Source organism: Zootoca vivipara, chromosome 7, assembly GCF_965207765.1.
Source record: "Zootoca vivipara chromosome 7, rZooViv2.hap1.1, whole genome shotgun sequence".
NCBI lineage: Eukaryota > Metazoa > Chordata > Lepidosauria > Squamata > Lacertidae > Zootoca > Zootoca vivipara.
In genome coordinates this window covers 53,410,740-53,430,116 of record NC_142590.1, presented here as the reverse complement: position 1 = coordinate 53,430,116, position 19,377 = coordinate 53,410,740, and the positions used below count along the sequence as shown (strand labels likewise).

Here is a 19,377-nt window from a genome sequence, read left to right as displayed (position 1 = left end):
TGACCCGCAAAACTGCTTGCAGGGGATGTGTTGAAGTGTTTATTAAATTTCAAAGTAAAGGAAAGTTGTTGTTGTTTTAAATTTACTTACTTGCTTACAAAAGCAGCTTCTTCTTGAAATTGCCTGGTCATTGGATTGGGTTGCTGTAGGGAGTTTTTTACCCTCAGAAAAATCTGTTAACTATCTGTTTGCACAGACAAAGCAAACTAACTCTGAAAGGGGGGGGGGAATCTCATTGCAGTTGTTTTCAGACTTGGGTTTCAAGGCTGTGTGATTTCAGTTGTACTTACTGGCCAAACCAGGTCTTAAACTTGCTTAGCTGGGACTGTGTACAGTATAAATATCAAAGGTAATATTTGGCTTTCAGACCTGGGTCAGAACACAGTGACAATAACAGGTCAGGTCATCAGGATGGTAAGAAATAAGGTTGCAATCCTTTAACTTGGCAGTTAGCTCCGTTGAACTAAATAAGTCTAACTTTTGTGTAGTCATGCATAGGATTATAGTGTAAAGGTAAAAAATAAATAAAAACAGTGGCAGAAAAAAATGTTAAAGAGATTATGCATCTTCTGTAGGATCCCTGCCTGGAAGCATAGATTTGAAATAGACCAAATGCTGTTAGTTTAAAAGATTTATATGCTGCCTTTTACCAGTGATTTCAATGTGATTTGCAAATATTACAGCAAAATCCTATGAAGTCTACACAGATGCAGGTCCCACGGAGTTCAACAGGACTTTCTGGCAGGTAAGTGCATATAGGACTGCAGCCTTAAACCAATAAAAATATACTCACAAACAAGGGGCTGGAACAAATTCCCCTACAAAGAAAGAGTACAACATTTGGGATTTTTAAAGCCTACCATCTTATGCAGACTCATGTGAAAGTTAAGCCACATTGAAGTCAGTGCGGCTTACTTTTATGTAGGTCTACATATAGGATTCCTCTGTTAGAGAAAGATGCAAGTAATAGGAGACATTGTAAGGGGGGGGGGGAAGCAGACAGTTTTCTCCCTCATAAGAATAAAAGCCAGGCCCTCTAATCAAACTGAACACTGAAAGACTCATGACAGACAAAAAGAAGTATGAACTATGTTAAACCATGAAATTTGTTTCCACAAGATGCAGTAGTATTAGTAGTGATTTTATTATTTGTGCCCCATCCATCTGACTGATCTCACAGCAACAGCAGTGGCACATTGCCACACATACACATGTCATACACTCAATAGTCTGATAGGTGATTTTTGCGCGCACACACACACACACACACAGCTGAGTCTGCACTCCCAGCAGGGGCCGGTTTTGCCAACACCAAGGTAGCTTCTCTTCTGAATACCAGTTGCTGGATGTGACAAGTGAGAAGACTGCTATTGCACTCAGATCTGGCTTGCAGGCTTCTCTCAGGCATTTGATGGGCCACTGTGAGAACAGGATGCTGGATTTGACAGGCTTTGGGGGCTGATCTGTCTAGCTCTTCTTGCGTTTTTGCTCAAGGCAACCAACAGATAAAAGCACACTTAAAATCTAGAGATAGTAAAAATGCTTTTTAACGTCTGGGTGGATTATTAAGAAAGGATTTGTGTGACACCTAAAAGACAGCCAATTTAAACTACTCAGTGATCAGGACCTGTTGCCCCCCAATTGTTGTTGGACATCCCTGTGGAACGGCCTCCCACCAGATGTCAAAGAGAAAAACGACTACCAGACTTTTAGAAGACATCTGAAGGCAGCCCTGTTTAGGGAAGCTTTTAATGTTTAAGAGATTATTTCATTCTAATGTTCTGTTGGAAGCCGTCCAGAGTGGCTGGGGAAACTCAGCCAGATGGGCGGGGTATAAATATATTATTATTATTATTATTATTATTATTATTATTATTATTATTATTATTATTATTATATTATATTATATTATTATTATTATTATTATTACAACCAGGGGTGGAGGAAGGGGGGCGGTGGGGGCGGTTCACCCCAGGTGTCATCACTGAGGGAGGTGACATTCAGCCCACTGCCTGCCCGCGATTCCCAAGCCTACCCCGAGCCATCGGGGGAAGGGGCGGAGCTGCACCGCCTTGTTGGTGGCCTTCCCACCTTCCCCCTTCATTCTGACAGCTTGGGGGAGGCTTGGGAGTCACAGACGGGTGGCGCACTGTTTTCCCCGCTCCTGGGCTGCTTCCGGGGGGGGGACCTCCCCTGAGCTGTCAAAAAGAAGAGGAAGGGAGGAAGGCTGCTGGCTCCCCACTGCCGCCCAGGAAGCAGCCTGCCCCCTGGGATGCTCACCCTGCTCACATGGCCCCGCCCCCGGTTGCACACATGTGCGCCACTCCGGGTGCCGGAGCAGGTAGCTCGCCTCTGACTACCGTACAACTCTAGCATCGGCCATGCTGACTTGACTCATGGAAGTTAGGAGTGCAGCAACATCTGGAGGGTCAAAAAGATTCTCCATCCCTGCTTCAGATCAAACTATTTCACTGCTCCTGTGCCTTTTTGAAACAGTCCAATATATAGAAATTAAACAGGCCATGCTTTCCCTATCACTTTCTACTGCATGGCAAGAAAACATGCTTTATATCTTTGTCTCAGGCTAGAGGCAGAGGCACAGTCAAAAAAGCAACCCTAGCAATGGTTTTGTATTTGTTGTTTCGTACATAAAAGGGGGGGGTGAGTTTGGTTGCAGTGGCGTGTTTTTAAAGAGGGAACTTTACTTGACCTTTGCTACCAGGAAAGGACTCTTCATTTTCCTCCCATAAAAATGGGGTGAATAAAGGCAACGTATAAGAATGACAGCATTGTCCTAGATGAGTGTTCCAGCACTAATAGGAGCGTGTCAACTCTCCTGGCCTTCATGATGTATATTTTCTGCATTTGCAATGTGCCCATTTATTCAGCAGCTAAAGGCAGCTAATGATATGGACATTATAACAATCTTAATCTCAATAATCAAAGAAAACATCCATTCAATACATAGTGCCGCATAGCCCTTCATAAGGTATTGATTGATTGCAGGCAGAAGGAATTGCAATAATCACACCCTGCTCCTGTTTGATGTTGACCCTGGTGTTTGTTATTAGGAATAAACATCCCACCATTTCGACACATATGGCAAAGGTCTGCCTGAAGAAGTGAGAAGTGCCATTTCTCCATGAAACTACTGAGAGAAAACTCTGAGCCGTCATGAATTTCAGATCTCTTTCTCTCTCTCTGTCTCTCTGTCTCTCTGCCCTAGTTCACATATGCATATGTACATCACTTAACTACTACACATATTATTAGGGTTCAGACAACCCAGCCCATGGCACATAAATAACCCATGCAGGAAGATGGAAGGCAGCATAAGCTAGCCCTGCTCCCTGTCACCATTCAGCAGAGGAGTCAAGCCCTCCTGTCGTCCACATTCAGCCAGCATGTGAAGGAAGACAATGCATGTAACCAGGAGATATCACAGAAAGAAACAAGGGTAAGAAACAGTGCTCTGGAGGGGCGCGTGCATGCACATACAGACATTCATGTGTTTGGCTTAGGGTGGCACACAGCACATCAGTTAGGGTGGTCAGTTAGGTAAAACAGAGAACCTGGGTCCTGCCATTTTAATGGTTGCATGGAAAAGAGAATTTTAGCAGGGGTTTTTGTTTTGTTTTTTGCCTTGCAATGTGCTGGCACCCTCTCCTTGTTAGCATCTGCCCACCCTAGTTGAGCTTCGTTGAGCATCCCATAATATTTTGATGATTATGTGCTCCTCCACGCCTGCCTTCAATCTTGCCCTCGACATGACCTATTTTTTACAATATCCTTTCTTAACAACTAGCCACCCTGGGGATGGAGGCTATTGGGGTTAAGCAGGCCCCAGACAATGCAGAGCCCTTGCAGATTCTCTGCTCAGTGAGGTGCAGGGCTCACATGTTTGTGCTTGCTGTAGGTGGTTTCCTTCTGCATCTGGTTATTTTGAGCTTTGTTTTGTTCTTTTCTCCCCACATCCTCCTTGTAGGTAGCATTTAGCTTTCAGCAGCTGTTGTCAGCAAATCAGGAGGCAAAGCAAAGCTGGTAGGACAGAGATAAGACAACTTGCCTCTAGTAGTAGCACTAAGAGGGGGCTGTTTAGCAATTGACAAACTTCCTCGAACACCCAATTCTTTGGCAGATTCCTCTGAAGTGTGAGGAAGTTGCTGCATGCTAGTTTTAATCTGGGTGCTGGGCTAGGCCAGAAGCAAAATTGGGGGCAGCGATGAGCACAAGTTTTACCTTTGTACAGTCATACTGTACTTACATAGCTCTCACTATCCTCGATTCAGACAAGAAAGGCATATTGTTTCTAAATTTGCATAGTTGTAGATATATCACCACATGCAAATTTTATGCAAATTGGTGTCTCCTTTTTGGTGACGCAAATCCTCATTTTAGGCAATTTTAACTGGCCACCTCAACTATAATTCCAGGGAAAGTACAATAAAGATCAAGGAAAGAGGTGGATAAAAAAGGTCAAAGAACCCTTATTTGAATAACCTTCTGTGTACGCTAAACATTAACCCAGAGCCAAGAATGAAGAAATGTCTGTGTTGCCTCACACTTGATCGCTGCAGTTCACAAAGCTATTGTGTACTCTAGAATCCAGAACAGTGTGTGACGAGAATTTAATTCCACCTTAAGTGATGCTATCTACTTAACTCAGGGGTGGAGACAAAGAGAAGCCTGAATGGGTACGGAGAACACCTGACAGTTCCTAACACCACCCTGGGATTGCTTAGGCAGTGCTGGAGGTACCACACCTGGGCGGGTGTTGCCAGGTGACTGAATACTTCTATTGTCTGCACCAGACCTTGTAACTAGACCTTTCACAATTATTAATTGTTTACCAGTTCATGTGGCAGAGAAGGAGGTGGTGGCCATAACACGTGGCCTCCACTTAGAAAGGCAGCATTTGTGAGTTGCACTGAAGAAGTGGGCTGCTGAGCACATTTTTGGATTGAATAAATAGTGGAGTATTAGAAAGAGGCAGTGCTTGATTCTAGGAAGACAGCTCTTGTGGGAAGAGAGATTGTGTCACGTAATGCCACACACACGTCATATCATGCCACTTACTTGCATTCTCCCCCTCTCTATTTTTATCATTGAGCTAAGGTTGCTTCCAGATGGCGGTTTCATATTGCAAATGGGTTGCTGAGATATCACGGACGGGTCATTGTGTGTTGTTGTTTTTAAGGTATTATACCAAAAGAAAACACACAACTGGATTAAATGGGGATGGGGGACAAGCTGGCATTTAGATGACAATGACTTAGTGTGGATGGTAGTGCAAAAAAACAAAACAACAACAACATTAAACCCTTGTGCTTCATACTGTCGGTCACCGGAAATCACAAATGACATGATTTGGGAATTAAAAGCACATTGTAGGTAGCAAGGCACTGATAAAATGAAGGGTTTCTCTTTTATCTTCATTTTAGCAGCTGGTTCAGTGCAAACCCTTTGGACACCATACTCACCAACTCTAAAAGTCCTAATATATATTAAATCACAAAATTATAGCAGTGATGTGTATTCTAAGCCACTCCTCTGCCCTGATCTGTATCCAACACTTCTTTTAGCCCTTCTGACCACAATACTGCATATTTATTCATTTGTTTATTATGCTTAAATTGCACCCTTCATAGCAGTTTATATGTGATTCCCAGGCCATCATATTTCCAGGCACAGATTAGGCTAAACTGTGCTTACTTTTAATAAGATAAGAGAATCCATGTGCTCTAAGACCTCTGCCAGGGATACAGGGGTGGTTTTATCAGAGCGCAACGAATTCAGCTGTATTGGCCGCAGAGCCTCGGGGACACCACAACTATTATAAATAATGGAAGGTGACAGGTGGGTGAGGGGGACACACAAAATTTTGGCAACACACAGGGCACCGCTGAAATTTGAGACCCACAAGGTCTGCCACTGCAGGATATATACCTGCTGTTATTGCAGTTGTTGGACTTTTGTGGCAAGAGAAGAATCTGAGTTTTGATTGTAACCACCTATGCTGTTCGAAAGGTTCCATGTTCTATTACAAAAAAGGAAAAGGAAATCCATAACAAGGTAGAAACTCTACATCAGGGTGAGAAAACTTTGGCCTGCCAGATGTTGTTGGACTGCTGTTCCTATCAGTCCCAGTAGGCATGGCAAATGGAATCGGGGATGATGGTAATTGTATTCCGACAACATCTAGAGGGTCACAAATTAACTACTGGTACTTTTTGTACCAGTACTTTTTGTATGATTTTACCAAATGTGTATCTCACATTTTGGTAGCACCATGGCAACTTCCTAGACCAATATTTTGTACTGGCAGAACTATTAGCAAGATATACAATTTGTAAAAATGAGCTAGGCTTGTACAGTCGTACCTTGGATCTCAAACGCCTTGGCTCCTGAATGAATTGGCTCCTTAACGATCGAAACCCGGAAGCGGGTGTTTTTGGAAGCCGAATGTCCGACGGGGCTTCTGAGGCTTCCAATTGGCCGCAGGAGCTTCCTGCAGCCAATCAGAAGCCGCACTTTGGTTTTCGAACGTTTTGGAAGTCGAACGGACTTCTGGAACAAATTCCGTTTGACTTCCAAGGTATGACTGTCATTGCAATTAAGCAAGACAGATCTAGAGTAGGAGTTCCCAAACTGTTCCATGGACCACCAGTAGTCTGCAAGATGTACCAACACATGAGGTGATACAGACAAAACAGCTTATAAACTGTTTATGTTTTTGTGCCTGAGGTTGCCAATTTTTTCCTTGGAAAAAGGTGCATCTCTTTAACAGCTGAAGTTCAAAAGGTGCAGGTTTCCCTAGCAGGGAGCTGTAATGATAAAGGGAGTTACAGTACATGTTTTTCTATTGTGTGCATGAGACTATACACACAGAGAGCTTCATTTCTCAAAGCTAAGTATTTCCTCCCAGTCCAAAGTTCAAATGAGTGCACTGTTTTTCCAGTATCTATATGTCGACACCTGTCAGCTTTTGCAGCATCAAAGCACACAAATATATATTCCATCCAACAACATGTCAACTTCCCGATCACCCAGCGCTCCTGGGCTTGGTATCAACTTCATGCGCATTGGATTGCCTTTCCTGTGCTGTTGTTCCTGATGCCCTTGAGGGGGTGTCTGGTTGTGTCAGCAAAGACACATATTTTGCTCCTGTAATCATTATTTCTCACATTTTTATGGGAAACAACGGGCAGCAATTGGACCCTCCTCTCAAGGGATCAGCATCTCAGCCTTAGACAGGATAAAGAAAGAAAGAAAGAAAGAAAGAAAGAAAGAAAGAAAGAAAGAAAGAAAGAAAGAAAGAAAGAAAGAAAGAAAGAAAAGCTGGATCGCAATAATCTCAGACTGAAATAGAATACAATGGCAGTCAGCTGGAGACTTGATACTATGGGGAAATCTACTTATAGAACTAAATTGGAAGTGAGAGATGGCAGTACTATAAGAAAATCAGGCTCCCTAGAAGATGAAGGAAATGCAAGCATGATCGGGTTTTTTGGGAAGGGGGGCAGTGAAAATAGTCAGGCTGAATGTGAGACTAGAGTTCAGTGTGGAAATGTGGGGGTGGGAAGCAATCTTTCCAGGCCAAAGGATAAGAGGGGAACTGAAAGCAGCAATAGGCTGGACATCTGGGCTTTTTTATTGCACTTACAAGAGCTGGGGTGCACCAGAATACCTTTCTTCTCTACATTTGTGTGCAATGGCCTTAATGATCACCTCAGAGGGCTGTTTAGGGTTCTGTGCCTCATACTCCCCTTCTTGCTATTGTTCTCTTTCCAGCCTGCCTATTATAACTCAGACAAACATGCCGTTCACTCAAGAATCCTGAAATAGGCCTCATTCTTCATGGCAACTACCTCCAAGTAACTTGACAGCAATTTTACACACACAACGAACCCACGGCAACAAAGGGTACTTTGGGATAGAGGGGAGCACACAAATTGCCTGTGGCAGATCTTGCTGGAGGCTTTTCAAGTAAAGCTCAGCTATGAAGGCATCGTGGCAGCCAGCAAGACAGAGCCAAGACTGCCATTAGCTGAGGTAACAGCAGTATCCTCTAAAGGGAAAATGAGATATGATGACAGATACTAGCCACAATACCTATTAGTTACAGGTAGGTAGCCGTGTTGGTCTGATGTAGTCAAAACAAAAATAAAAAAATCCTTCCAGTAGCACCTTAGAGACCAACTAAGTTTGTCATTGGTATGAGCTTTCGTGTGCATGGTATCTGAAGAAGTGTGCATGCACACGAAAGCCCATACCTATGACAAACTTAGTTGGTCTCTAAGGTGCTACTGGAAGGATTTTTTTAATTTTTGTTTTCACAATACCTATGTTCTCCTTCCAGTGGCAGAGGCAGTATGCTTCTCAAGACTAGTTGGACTGAGATCTTGCTTGTGGGCTTCCCATAGGTCAGTGGCGAATGGTGCCATTTGGCTGCTCGGGGCGGCAAACGCGGAGGCACCCCTGGGGGCGGGGTGTTGCTCCGCAGCGCGCATGCGCCGTGACGTCATGATGCGCGCATCAGGTCGAACGGTGCATGCGCAGTCTGTCCAGGCTGGCGCTGCTGCTTCCGCAGCAACCTTGCAATCCGCCGAGCAAGCGGCGACTTATGGGGCTGCCACACGTGAATAGCGCGCGTAAGGCTGCCCTGTCCATGCTGCTTTTCGCGTGCAGCAGCCTCGCGAGTTGCCGCTCGGGTTGCCGCGGGAGCGGCGGCACCAGCCCGGACGGACTGCGCATGTCCACACATGCGCAGTCCGTCCGGGTTGGTGCTGCTGCTCTGCCCGGTGCTTTGCTTCTTTCTGCTCGGGCAGAAGCGAGGGGTGGGCCAGGGGCATCATCGGCTGCTGCTGACCTCCCTCTCTGGCCCACCCCTCGCCTCCACCCGAGCGGGAGGAGGTGGGGCGCGCTCCTGAGTGGGTTGCCGGTGCAACATTGGGGCCCCTCTTCTTTATTAAAGCAAACAAGACTCAGCTCTGAGGAGAGGAAAGCTACATTTATAGGGACGGGGGACTAGCTAGAAAGGGATACATTTTGGAGGGAACAATATCAGGCAATCCCAGTGCTGCCTTTTGGAGGAAACCAATAAGACAGAGGATCTAAATACAGCAGCTTAAATGAACCAATAGTAGCTGTACCTTCTGGAACCAAAAGGCAGTTACTTTACCCTAATGCAAATACATACAATAGTAATACAGATATAAAATCCTTTGACTCAATACACAACACCACTGATAGGGCCAACATGTCAAAAAAAAAGGTCTAGCTGTATATAAATATAAAGTCTAGTTGCTTTCACTTATCTCCCTAAATTCTATCCCTTGAAGCAACCAGCTTCAGCATAGTAGCAGATAGTAGCATAGCAAACCCACCTCACCAAACCCCCAGGCTTCCTGAAATATCAGACCATGTTTCTTCTCATGCGTGTATCAGCTCGACCCTATCCATGTCTAGTTGGAAATTAGTCTGAGATCATATGTGTAATCATTGCGTGTTTCAAAGCTACACATTGGTTGCATGTCAAGGAAGGGCTGCAGCTCAGGGCTGCAGCATCTGCCTGGTATGCAGAAGGCCCTAAGTTCAACTCACAGTATTTCCAGATAGGACTGGGGGAAAGGTTCTCTGGAGAGCTACTGCCAGTTAGTGTAAACCAGGGGTAGTCAACCTTTTTATACCTACCGCCCACTAATGCATCTTCCTTGATGGTAAAATTTCCTTACCGTCCATCAGTGCTCAATGGAAGGAGGATTCAGCTTGTGTCGTAGAACCCCCTACCGCCCACCTAGAATCCTGAAATGCCCACTAGTGGGCAGTAGGGACCAGGTTGACAACCTCTGGTGTAGACAATACTGAACTAGATGGCCCAATGGTCTGGGCTCAGAAACATGAAGCTGCCTTATACTACCGGTAAATCCTTTTCCTATAATTTTTTTTTTTTTTTTTTTTGCAATGGGTGAAGCAACTCTGGGGAGAGTTTAAATTGCAGGTATGTAGATCCACACGAAATTTCAGGACAAACAAGAAGGAATGAATAAAATGAATAAAATTAAGGAATTAAATGAAAAACAGTGGCCCAGGGAAGTAGTAGAATCACCCTACTTGGCTGGTTGAGCAATAAAATAATAATACTATACCCATAATGTGGATGGGAATACCAAGTTACTACTTAGTTTTGGCTTAAACTGGAGGCAGATGTTTTAAAGTCAGTGAATAATATTTCTGACCCTTAGCCATTTATACAATCACAAAGAGCTTTCTACAAAGTTAAGGCCTTTGTGTCTGCTGTATTCAGGAACTACCTCCTGCCCCATCCTTCCCAGGACTTGGATCTGGTCATAGTCTCAGCTCTCAGGATCACCTGCAATGCCCTCTTCTTTTTCTATGGATTTGTCTAATGGCCATCCAGCACAGTATAGTTTCCTACTACGCAGAGCAGCAACAGACCACCAGAAATTTGAGCAGCACTTTTACTTGAGAGTCTTTAAATCTGAGATGCTGTGGACTAGACCTTGGATCCACTACAGGCTAAGTTCTGCCAGTGAATGACATCCCCATTATTTCAGTTTGTGCGTAAAAGGTAGGGAAAATAGCTTTCTGCCTTGTGTCAGAACATTCTGTGATGTCAACAAAGGCAGCAGGGTCAGAAATACCGGTACTTTCCAGTGTCTTCTTGGCCCAAGTCGGATTACATCACGGTCAATGAATACATCAACACACACACACAAACAAACAAACACACTCACACTCACAAATCATTGTACATTTGAGACTTCATAACTGCAGTATTTGAGACCAATGCTTACATCCAAAACAAATCATGCATGTCTTTCATTTTTGCTAAGTTATTACAGGGAGTTTAAAAGTATCACGGGGAGGGTCAATTACCAATGGTAACTGCCCAACTTTAATTCTAAAGTGTAACTTGCCCAACCAGTTAGAAATGGGCAGGGCAGTTAAATCTCACCCATTCAGCTAATAGATAAGCCATTGTGGAGATGCCCACATGAGTCCTGGCTGGCTGTAAGCAGGGTAACTCCATGAGCTGTTTTATGCCGTTTCCCCAAGTGGCAGGAAATTCCCAGGGCAGAATTACAGGGTCAGTCAATTTCTTTGAGAAGAGTTTCGGATACTTTGGTCGGAGGTGTAATAGCTGCTTACCTGTATTTACAAACATATCTAGGTTAACCAGGAGGTAAGCAAGCAAATAACACAGACAGGGACTTTTAATCCTAAAATAGCACCAGTCCGCTAAAACAGGGGATCCCAAATTGTGATCCAAGGACTGTACTTCATTTAGGTGGTCCATAGCATGTCTGTTAATTTGTGACTGAAGAGAATAGATCCATTGCACTAAATATGCATATTGATTTTTAATTGTTTCTTTCAATTCTTATATTGCAGAGCTGCCATACATCTGGATTTTCCCAAACATTAACGGGATTTCAAAGGTAGAATTGACACGGGGGGGGGGGCAGGGATGTCTGAAAGGCAGCGCTTTGTCCTGAACCTTAGGCAAGTCAATCAAAAAAATCATGGGTTTTATTGGCATTTTTGTGGAGGGAAAGGTTCAACAACTTTCGTGTTTTCCTAAAAAAGCTCAACAATTTGGGGGGCTTGCACTGTATTCTTGTTGTATTACAGTTTGAATTTTATGGAAATCATGTGCCCAGTGCCTTCACTGTTGTTGCCTAGTACAATTCAAGCTCACCTTATAAAATAAATGGCAGCATGCATATTTGCCCTTGTCCATACCTGCCTGCATCCATCTCTCTGCTGGTCTATTTACAGTGCTATTTAGGTGGTTTTTAAAGTATGTTTTGTACCTGGAAGGCCCATTGGAGCTGTGCAGGCCAGTAGTCCTGCACTGGCCTTTATCTGGAATGTCACTCTGCAGGAAGGGCTCTAATGGGCAGCGGAGTCAGGCAATATGCCAGCTTTTAGAGTTACAGCCCTTGCATGCCGGTAAGTACCAGCAGTGCACGAGCCGTGCACTCCCATTAATGAAGGACTATTTTCCTTCACCATATTTAACATGTGGAAATAGGAGTCATTAGACAAATGGTACAAACTAATTACATGTCATTGGTGGTGTTTTGCCCAGTGTTAAATCGGACTTGGAATAACATGTATGCAGCATCATGAAGGGACACACCTCATGCTGATGGGTTCATAACAAAGCAGTTATGTACCATCTGCAGACATTTTGGGTATTACAAGCTACAAGGGCACAATTAAACCAGCTAACATTTACATGGCCCCCATTCCCATAGGATCTGATGCAATCCTTAACACTAACAACTCTGGAAGCACAAGGCCAACTGGAAAACACGCTCAGAAGCAGAGATCTGAGCCTATGCTCACATTTGTATATGAGCTGAGTACAGCGAACATTCAAAGTGAAAGGTCATAGACAAGCATTACAAAACATTGTTGTCCCCACCACTTATTCACTGTTGTTATTCAACTACAGTACCTTCTCTTTCTTCTGAAGCCAACTGTGAGCAGGGGGGCTGTGGATCAAACACCTATATTATTTTTTCCAAGAGTATCAGCCAAAGTGGAGGGTCAGCCAAAGGGTGGTTGTCTCGGTCACCAGATTTGATTCATGGACCATCTGTTGGTTGTTGTTGTTTCAACATTTGTGTGATGCAGGGTGACCCGAATGTAAGCCAAAAGAACAAGCAATTGCATGTTTATGCATTAGAATTTGCTATTGCCTGCCATGGTAAATGCTTAACAAATATTTTCTAGAATGAATTAGATATTTGAAATATATTGTCATCACGAAAGTATTATATTTCTTAAATACCTGGAAGGAACAATGGATGTTCTAGCCCATATCAGATTCTACTAGCCTGGAATCTGCTCACATATATGCACATGGTGCTTCTGCAAGTGTGCACAAAAGCTGTTTAAAGCAACATGTAAGCAGACACACTGCAAAAGAACCATCCACCCTCATCTACACACAGGCCTGAGCAGCAATGTCTCCTAGGGCTCCCAACATAGGAAGAGCAATGGGGATAGGAAGCTACCCTATAGTGACTCAGACCACTGATCCGATTCTAGCTTAGTATTGTCTACAGTACACTCTGACTGGCAGTGAAGGGTTCCCAGCCCTACCTGGAGATGTTAGGACTGAATGTAGGACTAATTGCATGAAAAACATGTGCTCTACCACTGAGCTACTGCTTTAGCACAAAGTGATACAAGTGGTGCCCTATCTTGGGGTGAAGGATCCATTTCTCTCATTGGGGTAGCATTGTGTCCTGGCAGTAGATCCCCTGCCCCAATGAGAGTGTACCACTTATACCACTATCCCTAATCCACTTCCCATTTCTTGATCATCCGGGCACCAGAACAATTGTGTGTGAGGTTAGATTTGGGATCACACTGGATCTGGGGCTTGGCACAGTGGACCCTTCAAATCCTATAAGTTATTCTTTTTTAAAATATATTTTTTAATTACGTTTTCTGTTTTACACTTTAGAGCAGGCTTCCTCAAACTCGGCCTTGCTCCAGATGCGTTTGGCCTACAACTCCCATGATCCCTAGCTAGCAGGACCAGTGGTCAGGGATGATGGGAATGGTAGTGTCAAAACATCCGAAGGGCCGAGTTTGAGGAGGCCTGCTTTAGAGTATTCATTTAAACAACCTTAAAATATCAATGACTTCCCTTCTTCTCTTTCCATGATTCATTTTGCATAACATAAATCCCTGCATATTTTACATAAACTAAACTATTCAGTATTCCATTATTACATCCATCAAAACGTATTTACACTGTTGAATTTATCTTAACGCTGCCAACGTTTTCAAATATAACTATAAGTTCTAGGCATTGGCCTGACCTTGCTGATGCTAATGATATAAAACAGTAATCAGTTGGTCTAGGGTGGTAGCTAACCTACTTTATTTCCTTCTGTAGGAACATATACAATGCAATCTGGATAGAAAAGACTTGTTGGAACAGAGCATTGTGATATTTTCCATTGAATGCATGGAAACGCAGATCAGAATGAGCTGTTCACATATTTCCCACCATTACCTTTGCATCCATTCTTCACTGTCATTTAGATTTCTGCATTGCCCTCTGAAAATGTCAAGAGATGCTGCTGTCATTGATGAAGTAGTGATTCACATGAACTCGAATTCAGAATTGGTAACTGGTTTCTATGGTATTGTCCATACAAACCCTTACCCCCACCCCAGCTTTTTCCATCTTCAGGAAAGGGAAGGCAAGTGGGAAACATGTTTTCAGTTTCTGTGTGCAAAGCCTTCCGGAGTGCCATTCACAAGTAGGTGGTAAATTATATCCATTAATTACTTGTCATTTAGCTGGGTTTTTTTTTCTTTTTGCCAGAGCCCATGAAGCAATGTACAATAGAATATCAAGTACTGTGCAAAAAGCAGTTGCTTAAAAAAAGAAGAAGACGAAGAACAGCAGCAGAGCAAAGGAAAAAGAGCCAAATAAACATCCCTCACTGATTAATGGGTACACATTACTCCAAACCGAAGGCCAGTCGAAGGGAGCCTCTGGAAAAGTGAATGGGATGGGGAGAGGCAGGCCTCCCAAAGGAAGGATTCCAGAGTCTGGGTGTGAAGCAGCCTAGAAAGCCCTACCCCATGTAACAAGGGCTACCAAAGCAGCAGCCACTGGCAGGGCTGTCAGCAGGGCTGGAGGAGGCGGGCAGCAGCTGGAGGGCGGCTCCTCTGGCAGGGAAGAGGCGGAGGCTGGCCGCTTCGTGCCGCGGTGGCCACAGCAGAGGAGGCTCCAGGCGCTGCGCGGCGCTGCTTCGGTGCGGCATGGTGGAGGCAGGCAAGGGCGGCGAGCTGATGCCGGGAGGTGCCTCTTCCCTGGCACCCTCCAGAATTTGGCGCCCCAGCGCCCTGTACCACTAGCCTCTATGGGTAAGACGCCCCTGGCCACTGGTGCCAGTATGTCCACAAGTACTTCCTATGACACCCACAAAAGTCTCAGTATGCATCCCCATAGAAATCAATGAGAGATTGTTTGCTCTTCAGGCTCCATTCCTGTTTGCACTGACTTGGCTTCACCTACACATAACACACACCCTTAAATGTGGCCATATTTCAACTGGATGTCTGCATTGGACACCCAGTCTTATATCCATTCTAGAAAGAGGATTGGTGCAAAGAGCTTCTCTTTGTGACCAAGAGTGGCAGTGTCTGACGTAGGTCCCCTTTTCTGTGTATTGGGTAGCATCCATGCAACATTTTGTTTCTTCCTGCTCCATTAGAAGTGCCAGCCGTTTTATGACTGGTGCCCATGACATTTCCTCAAAATTCCAAATGTGCCCACTGGGTACTGGCCCTCTAAAGGCTGGCAATCCCTTCCAAGCAGCTACTAACTTTTCTTTAGACTTCAGTGAAACATGGATTTCAGGTCTCGGTGAGCAAACACGATTGCGGACCTCATTTCCCACCTTGTTCTATATTCCCCCCCCCCAACCACAGTCATTTTACAGGACATTCATTGCTACAGATCAATGAAAATCAGCATCAAGCATGTCTTTTTCTTAAATGAGTCCAGGTGCTTTGGTGGAGGAAATGAACTCTGCCAAGCATTTAAGAAGAGGAGAGAAAGTGAAAGCCCAGAATAGTGCAACTGGCAAAATGATCTATGAGATTAGATCAGGGTTGTTCTGCCCTGCACAAGAATTATATATGGGCCAACGGAGATTTTTGACTCTGGCCGAGATCCAAGGAGTAATTTAAGTATGCCCAATAACTTGGCATGCCCGGTAGCATTTTTAGAAGCTCCACGACTTCTGCTTTTGAACAGCAGCCGTCCAACTATATCGCAATCTGCTTTTGAAACCCAAGTCCACAACTCCCTTGACTGCAATGAACTGGTCATATAGTTCTTTGGACCCTGGCCCAAGTATTGTTGGCTCCTGCCACCTAAATTCAGTGGCAGGAGGATATGTTCTTTTGCAGACAGAACATGTTTCACAGATTTGTCTAGAAGCCTCTGGTCCATTATGCAAGTCTGGCAGAGACTCAAAAGAATGACCCAATCTTGAAAGGGGACAAACCACGAACAGCATGATATAAAATGTGTCCAGAGTGAATACTGAACAGGAGTCAAGAATTTAGAAGGTGTGATATCATCATTCGGTAGGAGCCCTGTTTAGTCACTGATCAAAAATAAAGCAGGCAGGCTTTTCGCTCTTATCCAAGCAAGTAGAAAGAGTTTTTGCTTTCCTAACAGAATCCTCATCACTGTCTTCATCCTGCTACTTTTTATCACTATCCCTTGACAATTAATGCATTGAAGAAGTTGGTCTGCTATTATCCTATCTGTTAAATCTTTTCCATTTTGCAAAGTAGCTTACATTCTTACTTCATTCCATTCTCCTAAGAATCCCGTGAGGTAATTGGAGACTTCAACACAAAGAAAGCTTCATACTCTGCAGCCACAGAGTGTAGAGTTCAAAAAAGAGAAACAGAATGGGAGAGAAGAGGCAGAGGTAGAATACCCCGTATGGAGAGAATGGCTGGCTGAAACACTAAACAGGACCATTCCTTTTAGAAGAGAGAACACACAGCAACATTTTGTTGCAGATCCCATTAGTCAGGAACTATACAGTTTATACTTAATCCTCAATGCACAAGTTGGTACTAGTATGATGAAAATAGTTAACTCTCTATTTAAACCACATACCTCTAAAGCGTTTGTGGTCATTCAATCATCTTCCAGAGGATTTATAACAGCATTTAGAAATGTACTGATTTGGCCAGGGTTACACATCATAATGGCTACTCTCTGTAATTATGCAGAGCTTCATAATGACAATTGATGAGAAATAGCGCATAGAGCATTAAAGCTTAATTCATGGCTGAATTTTTTCCCACCAATGAGCATCTTCTGCAATAGCCTCATTGGCCTTTGCCACAGGTTGGGACTGGTAGCTCCCATGAGATTCGAATCCTGGGTGTGATGATGACATAATATTCATTACAAAGAAGTCAGATAAAATTACAGACTAGCCTCAAGGTTGTAATGGCGGAGGAGAAGGAGACGGGCATGGATATACTTCCTGTTCAGCCAGTAAGAAATCCTAGTGCTAGACCAGCCTGGCTGTCTCTTGGAACAGTTGCAACAGAGCTTTATCTATGTGCAATTGCTACTTCATGCACACACCTAAAGTGCTCCTAAATGGAATGCAGTAATTTAATTTGGATTAAAATTCATTTATACCAATTTAGTTTAACCCTGTTAATAATCCAAATTAAGGGTGCCCACTCAGAGACCTGGAGGTAAAACAAAAAGGGCGTTTGGTTTTGCAAAGACTCATTTTTAAATTCTCAGACACGTCTTTCCATTTGTGTTCATCCATCCTGCATATGTCTCCTTGATCCCTTTGGAGTCGTTTGCGTTTAATTAATTTTCTATTTTGCAGTTCTGTGCCTAGCTATAACTGCATAAGCACCCTTGTAGAAAATAGGATTTCCCCATTCATAATCTCAATGCAAGATTGCATTCCTTGTAAACTGTGTACAGAAATTTGCATTTTCATCTATTTTGTTTATTGAAAACTCTTACATTTCCTTATACATCTCACAAAATTAGGACTTTATCACAACATTGGGCCTACATGAATCAGATGTGTTTGGTGGGGATTAATTTTTGGAAAATATGCATTCCTGCCGCAATCCAAATGAATAAATCCCATTTCAATCCACATGTGTAGCTAAACCTATATGGTTCATAAAACAATAACCAAAATAAGATACAGCCTTTCCCCCTTGGGTCTAAAGAAGATTGAAGCCCTTGATGTTACTAAAGCTATTATTTGTTTATGCTGTAAATATTATTGACCAGGGGAAACAATTGCTTTCTACAGGATTCATTCTACAGACAATATGTGCAGTTTTGTAATGCCGGTTACTGAGGATGGAAGTATCTTGATACTAGATTAATTCTGGTATAACACTTTAAAGACAATGTGTATCCCCAAACTGTGAGGAGCATTTGTCTCTTAGCTCCTTAAGAAATGTTCCATATTTGTATTGCTTTTAAACGTTGAAATACTAAAATAGAGAAGCCTGGTATTTATGAACAGAAACAATTCACTACTGCAAGGCAATCCTCTAGCAAAAAATGTAGTGAGTAATAGCTACCAACTTGGAAGGCTTTAAAATGGGATTAAACAAATGGAAAGAGGATCAAGCTATGAATGGCTTCTAACCATGATGACTGTGTTCCACCTCCACTGCCCATAGCTGCCAAGTCCGGATCGTAAAGATCCGGGATCAGCAGCGCGCGCACGACCGGAAGTTGCGTGACGCAACTTCCGGTGGCGCTTCGCCCTTCTATGGGCACCAGAAAATGGCGGCGCCAGCGCCGGAAGTCGCTTCCGCGCATGACCGGAAACTCGTAAAAGCGATTTCCGGCGCCGCCATTTTCTGATGCCCATAGAAGGGCAAAGCGCCACCGGAAGTCGCGTCACGCAACTTCCGGTCATGCGCGGAAGCGACTTCCGGCGCCGGCGCCGCCATTTTCTGGTGCCCATAGAAGGGCAAAGCGGTACCAGAAAAATGGCCGCCAGGAAGAATCGAATTTAAGGGACAATGCCGGGATTCTCTGCCAAACGGGAGACCGCCGGGAAACGGTGAGAAAAAAGGGGTTTTCCCGGCGGATACGGGATACTTGGCAGCTATGCCACTGCCTATGGCTCCTCCTCATCCTGGAGAGTAGTGACTAGTGGGGTGCCACAGGGTTCTGTCTTGGGCCCAGTCTTATTCAACATCTTTATCAATGACTTGGATGATGGGCTTGAGGGCATCCTGAGCAAGTTTGCAGACGACACCAAATTGGGAGGGGTGGCTAATACCCCAGAGGACAGGATCACACTTCAAAATGACCTTAACCGATTAGACAACTGGGCCAAAGCAAACAAGATGAATTTTAACAAGGAGAAATGTAAAGTACTACACTTGGGCAAAAAAAATGAAAGGCACAAATACAGGATGGGTGACACCTGGCTTGAGAGCAGTACATGTGAAAAGGATCTAGGAGTCTTGGTAGACCACAAACTTAACATGAGTCAGCAGTGTGATGCAGCAGCTAAAAAAGCCAATGAAATTCTGGGCTGCATCAATAGGAGTATAGCATCTAGATCAAGGGAAGTAATAGTACCACTGTATTCTGCTCTGGTCAGACCTCACCTGGAGTACTGTGTCCAGTTCTGGGCACCACAGTTCAAGAAGGATACTGACAAGCTGGAACGTGTCCAGAAGAGGGCAACCAAAATGGTCAAAGGCCTGGAAACGATGCCTTATGAGGAACGGCTTAGGGAGCTGGGTATGTTTAGCCTGGAGAAGAGAAGGTTAAGG

General features: G+C 44.0%; 1 long non-coding RNA gene across 2 annotated transcripts; it reads left to right on the top strand.

Moving 5' to 3' along the window:
• The first annotated feature begins 238 nt into the window (after positions 1-238).
• LOC148685081 (uncharacterized) lies at positions 239-17,780 on the top strand. 2 transcript variants are annotated; one of them, XR_015951091.1, is made up of 4 exons: positions 239-414; positions 684-745; positions 3,072-3,457; positions 14,378-17,780. It is a non-coding gene; the product is annotated as an uncharacterized LOC148685081 (long non-coding RNA). The 2 variants fall into 2 exon arrangements; XR_015951090.1 differs by lacking the exon at positions 239-414 and having other exon boundaries at positions 587-745.
• The last annotated feature ends 1,597 nt before the right edge of the window (positions 17,781-19,377 follow it).